The sequence below is a fragment of the Colossoma macropomum genome, unplaced genomic scaffold (assembly GCF_904425465.1).
Source record: "Colossoma macropomum unplaced genomic scaffold, Colossoma_macropomum, whole genome shotgun sequence".
NCBI classification, from domain to species: Eukaryota; Metazoa; Chordata; class Actinopteri; order Characiformes; family Serrasalmidae; genus Colossoma; species Colossoma macropomum.
Window position 1 is genome coordinate 17,779,220 of NW_023494796.1, and position 10,310 is coordinate 17,789,529.

Here is a 10,310-nt window from a genome sequence, read left to right on the forward strand (position 1 = left end):
ACATTGTGGTGTTTGGGTTCTAGAGTGGTAGCAATGTTTGTGCAATACTTTGCTATATGGGTCTATTTGATATATAGGCCTCTGCCTGAGACTAACCTAGTAGGCTACAGCATGCTGTAAATATACAAACCCAATTCTCAAAAAGTTGGGACAGTAAGTAACATGCTAATAAAGACAGAAAGCAGTGTTTGGTAAATTTTGTGGGACCTGTATTAAATTGAAAACAATACAAAAACACTGCACAGGGCAAAACAGAACATTTCTGTGATGAAATTATAAGTCATGAATGGCGAAAACCTCAGGGGTATTGTACATCAATACTATATAGCAAGAAAAAATATACTCAAAGCATAAAAATGCCCTTAGTGCATGTGGGTCCGCTGCTGCTGTCATGCATGGCTGTACTTATTAATACAGGAGCACACTTTAAGTTGCAGCAATGCAGTGCACGAACAGTTCCCGCTTCTGGTTTAAAATGCACCTTCGTCATGCAATTGTTGTGCTTTGATGGACAAAAAAAGAGAGAAAAGGCATCATGACCCTCAAAATGATTTACCAACATTCCAGCTGAAAGAAAAACCTTGAAAGTTACAATAAAATGACAACATAACGTCGGAAACATCAGCGACACCAGTGACAGAAACCAGGACTTTATACAAAATCAGCAGAGGCGGTATATTCCAGAGAAGCAGACTGCCGGCCAGTTTGATGGGAAATTATTATCCCTCAAAAAAGAATACAGACATACATCATCTAAACCGCATATCCTTCTGGGTCGCTGGAGCCTATCTTAGCTGTCATTGGGCAGAAGGCAGGATACACCCTGGACAGGTCGCCAGTCCATCTCAGGGCAGACAGACAGACATACACATTCACACACTCACTCACACCCAGGGGCAATTTTAGCATGTCCAATTGACCTGACTGCATGTTTTTGGACTGTGGGAGGAAACCTGCACGAACACGGGGAGAACATGCAAACTTCACACAGAAATGACCCTGGTCGCCTGGCCGGCAATCGAACCCAGGCCATTCTTGCTGTGAGGCGACAGCGCTAAAAATCTGAATAGGCAGCATTTTTCTGTTTACTGTTTTACTTTTTTCATACTGTGCTTGTTAGTCAAATAAACTAATTTAAAAAATGAAGTCATAGCATATCTGTAAATTTAGACATATGTTCGGCCTAACTGGAAAAGTTACTGAAAAATATCCACAAAACTTATTTACAGTTTTAGTTTTAGTCACTTCGAACTCTTGAAGCAGCATAAAGGAGCAAAGTAACTTAAATAAACTAAAAAACAATGAACACTTAAATTAGTTGATTTGAAGTGAAATTTTATCAGTACTGTCATGTTTACACAGGTCTGTTTCCAAACAAGTTGAGACACTGTGCAAAATGTAAATAAAAACTCACCCTTTCAAAAAAATGTCAAAAAAGTTGGGGCAGGAGCATGTCTACCCCTGTGTTGCATCACCTTATCTTTTAACAATACTCTGTAAGTGTTTGGGAACTGCAGGCAGGCAAGTTTAGCACCCAAACTCTTTTACTTCAGAGCCATGCTGTTTGAACACATGCAAAATGTTGTTTGACACTGTCTTGCTGAAATAAGCAGGGCTTTCCATGAAAAAGACATCATCTGGATGGCAGCATATGTTGCTCCAAAACCTGTATATATTGTTCAGCATTAATGGTGCCTTCACAGATCTGCAAGTCACCCATGCCATGTGCACTAAAACACCCTCATACCATCATGGAAGCTGGCTTCTGAACCATGCGCTGATAACAAGCCAGATGGCCCCTCTCCTCTTTAGTCTGGAGGATGTGGCGTCCATGATTTCCAAAAAGAATTTTTGATTCGCTGGCCCATAGGACACTTATCCACTTTGCCTCAGTCCATCTTAAATGAGCTCAGGCCCAGAGAAGGTGGCGGTGTTTGTGGATCCTGTTTATATAAGGCTTCTTCTTGCATTTGCAACTTGCATTTGTGCACTTGCAGTGATGAACTGTGTTCACAGACAGTGGTTTCTGGGAGTGTTCCTGAGTCCATGCAGTGATTTCCACTACAGAATAGTGTCTATTTTTAAAGCAGTGCTGCCTGAGAGCCAGAAGATCATGCCCAGCCAACTTCAGCCTTCTCCCTTATATGCAGAGATTTCTCTGAAGTTTTTCTCTGATGTTATGTACCATTTATGATGAAATCCCCAGGTTATTTACTATTTTACGTTATTCTCAAATTTTTTGCACTATTTGCTCATGCAGTCTTTCACAGAGTAGTGAACCCCTTCCCATCTTTACTGCTGAAAGACTCAGCCTCTCTGGGATGCTCTTTTTATATCCAGTCATGTTACTGACCTGTTGCAAATTAGCTTAATTAGTTGTGAGATATCCCACCAGATGTTTTTTACCATTAGATAACTTTACCAATCTTTTGTTTCCCTGTCCCAACTTTTTAAAAATGTGTTGTTCAGATCAAATTGAAAATGGGCATATATTTTTTAAAAAAACAATAACATTTCTGAATTTCAACACTTTACATGTTGTCTTTGTAATATTTTACATTAAATATAGGGTTTAAAGGAAGGATCCGGTCTCTGTTAACTGTGGACACAGTTTCTGCATGACCTGCATCAAGACAAAGTGGGATCAGGATGATCAAAGAGGAGTCTACAGCTGTCCTTTATGCAGAAAGAACTTCACCCCAAGACCAGTTTTGGGCCGAAACACCATGTTGGCTGCAATGGTGGAGAAACTGAAGAAGGCGCATGTTGCTGAGGAAAGCCTTGCTGGCCCTGGAGATGTGGAGTGTGACGTCTGCATCGGACAAAAACACAAAGCAGTCAAGACCTGCCTGGTGTGCCTCGCCTCTTACTGTGGGACTCACTTCAGACTTCACAATGAGCTGAACCTGGAAATAAACACAAAGTGATCAATGCCTTAAAACTTACAGACAGAGTCTGCTCGTATCATAACAAACTCAAGGAGTTTTACTGTCGTGATGAACAAAAATGTGTGTGTTCATTGTGTGCTGTAGACAGTCATCATGGTCACACCATTGTGCCAAATCATATGGAAAGGTCTGCAAAGCAAGTAAGACATTTTGGCTTTTAATGAATGCGTGTGGAAGTTTCAGCTTAGCATATTTTCTGCAAGTACATTGAACATTAGAAAGATAATAAGGTTAGGTTTTACATAAGAGTGAGGTTCAGAAAGTTGCATGAAACATAGATAAAACAACACGAGTATTTTAAAATGCTGCTTGTCAATTTTAATGTACTAACCTCACTAACTAGCCTCACTGGGTACACTGTCACATCATCAGCAATAGGCTATGTTACTCAGACATACCAGCATACACTGAGCTACAAAATCAGTTGTCATAACATGCTATGTCATTTCAAGTGCTATAACACAAGCTTATGTCAACATAAGTGCACATACATGTTTTAGTGCTCGCTGATACTAAGTTACCTACTTAGAATTAAATAGTTGTTAGTGTAAATAAGTGCAATGTATCTTAACAGTAAATGAGGTGCATTGGCTAGCTATGTTACATTATTACCTTGGATTGAGTAACATTGCAGTGGAGCAGAGTGGATTTGTTTGATGTCTGAAAAGTGCTGTATGTATGTTTCATAGTTTTGTTCTGAGGCTTCTCATCTGTTTCTTGACATGTTACATGAAACGCAGCCTGTACAGACAGCTCTGTCAACAGACAATTATCAATAAAGCTGTTTTATTCAAAATAACACACTGCGTACCGAGTACCAAGCAAACATGCTGAGAAACAGAGCAGTGCTGCTAACACTGTGCGCTAAAGCTAAAACCAGGTGGTGGTGTAGATGATATGACAACATGGTTTATACCATATTAACGTTTATACCTTGCAATTCTATTGTCAAACAGAGTAAAGTTGGCATATACGGACGTATATTTTCGCCTCTGTGTTATTAGTCTATGTGTCTCCACCCATATTGGTGAAGTGGTTGTGAACGTGCTTCTCCCAGGGTGTCAGAAGCACGTCACTGTGTGGGCAGACCCTCCTTCAGTGCCAGTTTGAGTTGTTTGTTCAATAGCACGGCAGCTTACACTCAGTTTACTTTACATTGTATTCCAGTTTTTTTCTAATCGAATGTTGGTATTGGTGCATTTTTATGAGGTTGAGTATAAGTAAATGAGCACCCAGTATCTGTCCCAGTATCATTATAAATGCATTCCTACATAAATCTGTCAGTTGGCAAAGTTGTTAGGTCAGCTTGAGCTGAAAAAGGCTGAATAAAGAAGGCTTTATGACAGTTGATACCAGTAGGAATAAGCCTTTATATTGTCAGTGTTTATGCAGGTTTATGCTGTCATGAAGGGCTTACATAGATGATACCTAAACTAACGTGTTATTGAGGACAACAAATTAGTTCACATTTGATCTCTATGCATTATTAAGCTCATATTAAAATAAAACGAATTATTTGAGAAATTGTAAACTAAAGCCTCTTATTATCGCATCTCTAAATTTAATCCATCACCAAACTTGGTCACTGTGCAGGGTCAACTGTTCCTGACAAAAGAAAAGGTTTCTCAGTAGATCCAGCAGGCAGAAAATGTACTGGAGAGAATTAAACAGGCTGTGCATTCATTCAGGGTGAGTTATATTAAAGCAGAATTCCACTTTTTTTCTAATTTTCTACTCAGTTCAGCCACTGAGATGTAAACAAAGTTATTTAGAGTGATTTGGTGTGAAATGGTTTAATGTAGAGAAACTTAGTGACTGATTTCTTTGGGGTTGTGACATCTACAACATTTATAGCCTTTGTATTTATTCCAAATCACAAGTTAACATATTTATCTAGGTGTTTACGTTTAATGTTGATAATGCAAAAATATTTGTAAATCTGGTAGGTACTATTTTGCCTCACAACAACCTGCATGTACCTCTATGTAATGAGAAGACACTTAAAAATATATATATTTTTAAAACCATGTCAGGCATCAGGGAGTATATTTTGAGCATTTTACATAAAACCTCTCTAAATGACTTTGTTTACATCTTAATAATTTAATGCATATTTTCTTAAAGATATGTGAAAATCCCCTTGTATATAGAACAAGGAGCAATTGTTGGCTTCCAGCAGCTTTGTATGCAACTGCAAACTTCACCTACTGTAGTTAATTTGTCAAGTTTATTAGTATGAACAAGTATTGCAAGTGAAAATGGGAAAAATCAAACAGGCAACAGATGTCTACCCAGGCAGCCATTGCAGACAGTGAGAGGAATTTTACTGAGATGATCCGCTCCATTGAGAGCACAAGATCTGAGGTGAAAGAGAAGATCAAGGCTAAGGAGAGAGCAGAACTGCAGTATGCTGAGGGGATTCAGAGGCAGTTGGAGTTGGAGATTGTTATGCTGAAAGAGAAAGCCACTGAGCTGGACCAGCTTTCTGAGACTGGGGACCACGCCCATTTCCTCCAGGTATGTCTGAGTTTTAGATCTTCAGCTGTGTCCCTTGGTTCACCATTGATATGAATGTCAGAGGGTAATAAATGTAGTTTATTTCACAGACTTGGCGCCCACTTTGTACCGCTCCAATGTTTGACCCTCTGCCTAGTATAACGGTCAGGCTGCCTTCTTTTGAGAAGATAAAAAAGTCTGTCTCTAAGCTGAGAGAACAATTAAATGCCTTCTGTACAGCTGAAGGAGCAAGAATAAACATAGAGGGTAAGCAGCTAAAAACTTTTTTTTTGGGTTAGATCATTATCAACAGCATTTAGTCCTGTTTGCTTATGTAATCTATTTTTAATTGTCATTTGCTTGTTTGTTTCTCTTAGTGACAAATATGAAGATGATCCACATTCCTGTGCCTTTTATCAGAGAAGATTTCTTGAAATGTAAGTATTGCATTAACCACCGTAACTTTGCAAGGAATCATTAGGCATCAAAACAAACCCTTCAAAAAAACAACAAAAACCTTAAATGTGGCCAAATAAAGTAAAATAAGGAAAGAACCTGTGAGCTCAGAAACACCAAAAGGCCTGGAAGACCCTGAAAAACAACTGTGATGAATGACAAAAGATTTCTTTCCATGGTGAAGAAAAAACACTTCTCAGCACTTGATCAGATCAAGAGGACCATCTAGGATGTAGACATGTCAGTGTCAAAGTCAACAATCAAGAAAAGAAAAAAAGCAGGAAGACCAGAGTAAAGTTTGCCAAAAAAAGCTGGTACAGTTGTGGAACATACTAATGATGTTTTTTTTGGGGGGTGTTTTTACCCAATTATCTCCCCAATTTAGTCGTCGCCAATTCCACCCACTAGTCAGGACTCCCCCAGTCACACGATACTATCAACGCTAGGAGGGCGAAGGCTAACACAGGCTTCCTCCGAGACCTGTGAAACCAACCACTGCTTCTTTTCGAACTGCCGCTCACGCCACGTCATTGGACAGCTGAACGCACTCGGAGGAAAACGCCAACCGCCAGATCTGTTACGTCAGCTAACAGACGCCTGTGCTGACTAGCATCACATTGAGTGATGGGGGGAGAAGGGCAGTGTGATAGAGTGATAGAGAGCACAAGGGCGAGGCCAATTGTGCTCTCTAGGACTCCTGGCTACGGATGGCTGTAGCATCACCAGGGATCGAACACGCGATCTCCTGATGATAGGGCCAATGCTTAGACGGTTGCGCCACTCGGGAGCCGCTACTAATGATGTTTGAGACAAAGATGAACTTATCCCTGAATGATAGGAAGACAAGAGTATAGAGAAGAGAAAACTGTTCATCCAAAGCATACTACCTCATCTCTCAAGCATGGTGGAGGTAGTGCCATGGAGTGGGCATGTATGGCTGCCAGTGGAACTGGTTCCCTGTATTTATTGATGTTGTGACTGCTGACAAAAGCAGCAGGATTAAGTGTATCAGGCTATGTCATCTGCTAAGATTCAGGCAAATGCTGCAAAACTCATTGGACGGCTCTTCACACTGCAAATGGAACATGACCCAAAGCATATACCCAAAGCAACCCAAGACATTTGAAGGCAAAGAAGGAGAATGTTCTGCAGTGGCAAAGCCAGTCACCTGACCTCAATCCAATCCAGTATGCATTTCACTTAGGGAAGGCAAAACTGAGAGCAAAAGCCCCAAGAACAAGCGGGAACTGAAGACAGCTGCAGTAAAGGCCTGGCAGGGATGAAACCCACTGTCTAGTGATGTCTGTGGTTTCTAGACTTCAGGCAGTCATTAAATGCAAAGGATCTGGAAGCAAGTTTCAACAATGTACTAGATAATTATGCTAGTTTGTCCAATTACTTTTGCATTTCTAAAATGGGGAAATATGGGCCACACACACATAAGCACCCTGCAGGATGTTGTGATGTTGGTCTGGTCCTCCAATGTGCTTCTGTTTAATATTCCAGACTTTCATCAACCCATACTGGAACCGAACAGTGTTAGTTGCAACCTCAGCCTCAGTGAGAAAAACAGCAAGCTGGCATGGAGCGATAAGCGTCAAAACTACCCTGATCATCCGGAGAGATTTGGCTACATGGCGCAGGCTCTGTGCAAGCAGGGTTTGAGTGGACGCAGATATTGGGAGGTTGAATGGAATGGTCCACAGGTTTATCATATAAAGGGGTGGACAGAAAAGGATGTGGTACTTCTCTTGGTTTCGGACACAACAGACAGTCTTGGAGTTTATGCTGTAGTAATTCCAAAAGCTATTTCTTTCATGATCGTATAGAGATTGATATTTTTGGACCAGTCACATCCAGAATTGGTGTCTATATGGACCATGCATCTGGAATCTTGTCCTTCTACAGTGTGTCTAACATGATGACCCTTCTTCATAGTTTTAAGACCAAATTTGATGAGCTACTCTACCCTGGGTTCTGGGTTTTTGAAGACTCAAATGTGAGAATATGTAAGTATGGTGATAAACTGTCCCCTGAGACACATAGAAGGAAAGATTCTAGCTTGGTGAGGTCAAAATATGACCCAAATTATAGTCAGTTTAGTTTATCCCCATCGTGGAGATACTTGTAGATCCAAGGACACAAATGAAAAAACTGATACCAAACTGGGTCTAAAGCAGAAAATGATTGCTACAAATGCAAAAAATGAAGTGTTTGTACAGAAACAAACGTTACTCACTTCTGCCCTCTAAATGTGTTGTAGTAGAGAAGAACTTTTATTGTTATTGTAAGACCCATGACACAACTCAGTAAATGTTTTCTGCATTTGCCTCAAACCAACTGATGAAAACACACCCGATTAACATTCAGTTTGTTACAATGTAAACATATGATTGTGAAAGATGATAACTGTGGAAAAGAACTGCAGTTAGCTGAAGTAATTGTGGTCAGGCAAATAGGTAATAATAGTGACAGGCCTAGGTTAGAGTAGAGCACTATTCTAATTGTCATACCTACAATATATATTTTTTCTGTTGGTTCAAAACCATTTTTAATTTTCATATTTCTTAGTGTTTGAACACAGCAGCTGTCCTGTGAGGATTTTATGATAAATGGAAAAATATAAATGATCAAAAACTTACTCTGAAGAAAATGTTTTACATGGGCTTGTAAATAAATATTACATGGACATATATCGTCCGCTCTATAATTTTTGGCAACCTTGGTAAAGATGGGTGAAGTATGTCTTGTTGATTATCTCAGTCTCACACTGAAAATAAGACGGAGATCTAATCTTTAATCGAAGTAAATTATGTCAAAGAAACAAGAACAAAAAGCTTTATTAAGTATCAGAAAGTTTCTACCAAAACAATTATTGGCACTCCTGCATTTGGTACTTTTTGTAACCTCCTGTTGCCAACATAAGTGCAGTAAGCGATGAAACAAGCAGTGCTATGGGACAAATTGATGAATCAGCTTCAGTGCATGGAAATAAACACCAGCACCTTATTTGCATATGATGTGCATTGGGCATGGCCAAATTTGCCTTTAGTACATACATAATTTATATAAACCTTGATTTATCGTCATCAACAGGAAGCCTATAAAACAAGCATAAACAGCAGGCTTATATAAAAAATAAGTGTCAAAAAAAAATAATCTGTTTTCATCTGTATTGTTACTGTTATTTTCTTTTTTTGTTGTTGTTATTGCCATGTTTTTATTCTGCTTGGATTTTATTTCTCACCATTGACTGTATTTGCTGTTTATTTTTTTATATATATCTTTTGATTGTTTGATTGTTTTATGCTTTATTATGGTTTTTTTCACCATGTATTGATCGATGTTTCACATTTGTGCTGTGAAGCTTTCTGAGCTTTTAGAAATGTTACAAAATTGTGTAATGTGTTCAATAGGAACCTAAAGGAAATATCTCCACTGTATTTTTCTCTTTTGCTATAGAGAAGAGTTTAGCAACATGTCAAGGCCTCATGGGAAGCAGGAGAATCATGTATGTGGGTTAGACATGGGATGGGAGGAGACTTCCTGTAAAATCATAAAGGACAGTTCTGAAGCATCAACCAAAATGTGCTATTGTCCATCAGGCTATAGTGTATTCCTTTTTTTATTTCTGTGAAATCTGATGGGATCTGTACTTTAACTTGAAATAAAATGGTGACAAAAAAACGCATAAAATGCCTGTATACAGCTTTATTATGGTGATTTAGGGCTATCTGATCTCCCTGACATTGAACTTCTCTGAATGAAATATATTAATTCAAATCTTCCACTAACACCATAAATACAATGTTATTTGGCTAAAGAATTGCTGTTCCCTATTGATTTATTTAACTGAACAAAATAAGTCATTTTTACCTGTTTGGCCTCACCTGTAAAAATTGGAACACTCCATTTATTATGACATAAACAGGAATTTGCATCATCTTGTTGTTTTCTGTCAAATGACCATAAGACAAGTAAAAATTCTCACTATATTTTCTCAATTTACACGCAAAAACAATATAGCAGTAGAATGGGCCGCAGTGATGAGCGCAGTGACTTTAAACGTGGCACTGTTATAGGATGCCACCTTTCTGAAATTTCAAAATGTCAGTTTGTGAAATTTCTGCCATGCTAGATCTGCTCTTGTCAATTGTAAGTGCTATTATTGTGAAATGGAAGCATCTAGGAGCAACAACAACTTAGCCATGAAGCAGTAGACCACACAAACTCACAGAGTGAGGCAATTGTAAGTTTCCAATTTTGTGGGAAGAGTTTGGGGAAGGCCCTCTTCTGTTCCAGCATGACTGAACCCCAGTGCACAAAGCAAGTTCCATAAAGGCATGGCTGGGTGAGTTCGGTGTGGATGAACTTGACTGGCCCACACAGAGCCCTGACCTCAACCCCATG